Source organism: Elaeis guineensis, chromosome 10 (assembly GCF_000442705.2).
Source record: "Elaeis guineensis isolate ETL-2024a chromosome 10, EG11, whole genome shotgun sequence".
NCBI lineage: Eukaryota > Viridiplantae > Streptophyta > Magnoliopsida > Arecales > Arecaceae > Elaeis > Elaeis guineensis.
The window spans coordinates 68,368,069-68,368,931 of record NC_026002.2 but is presented as its reverse complement, the minus strand read 5'-3'; the positions used below and the strand labels follow the sequence as shown (position 1 = coordinate 68,368,931).

The 863-nt window shown below is 39.5% G+C and overlaps 1 non-coding gene across 1 annotated transcript; it reads right to left on the bottom strand.

Annotated features, from left to right (window-relative positions):
- Positions 1-434: 434 nt before the first annotated feature.
- On the bottom strand, positions 435-541 carry LOC140852271 (small nucleolar RNA R71). The gene has a single exon (XR_012135173.1). It is a non-coding gene; the product is annotated as a small nucleolar RNA R71 (small nucleolar RNA).
- Between the last annotated feature and the right edge of the window lie 322 nt (positions 542-863).

The window sequence follows — 863 nt, the reverse complement described above, 5'->3', positions numbered from 1 at the left end:
ACACCTCATGTGTGGAGAAGAGTGTCGGGTCGTCTAGTTAGGATTGAGTCAATTCCTGTTGTTCCAATGGCTGAACCAATTCAACCCATGACCCTTAAGGATTTGTGTTATCCAGTTGGCTCCATCCAACCATCTTGTATCAGGTTGCCACAACCCACAGCTAACAATTTTGAAATCAAACCTCAAATCATAAATATGCTTCCAAAATTCACAGGATTAGAGGATGCTTATATATTTATTAGAGAATTTGAGGAGGTATGTGCAACCATGAAACTGCAATTAACAGAGGATGAGGTCAAACTTAGATTAATCAACTTTGCCCTTAAGGACAATGCTAAGAAGTGGCTTTATAGTCTGCCAAACATTCTGTCACTACCTGGGAGGGCTTTGTGAGAACATTTTTAAAAAAGTATTTTTCCCATCATAAAACAGCTAGGATTAGGAATGAAATAAATCAATTTTACCAACTAGCTGGTGAATCATTTTGGAAGTACTTTGATCGTTTCAAGAATCTTTTGACCCAATGCCCACACCATGGAATAGAAACTTGGAGACTATGCCAGATCATCTATAAGGGGTTAGATTCAAACTCAAGAACCATGCTAGAGTCCATGTGCCAAGGCCAATTTATGGACAAAGAAACTACTGAAGCTTGGCAATTCTTAGAAGACCTAGCCGAGAAAAATTTACAGTGGGAAACAACTAGGGAACCTGATAAAGCTACACCTTCAAGAGGAGGAATGCATCAAATTCAACCAACCCTAGCATCAGAGGCCAAGATTGCAACCTTAACACGTAGATTGGAAGCCTTAGAATTACAGAGACCAGCCAATGTAAATCAAATATCTGCACCCATGTGCAAA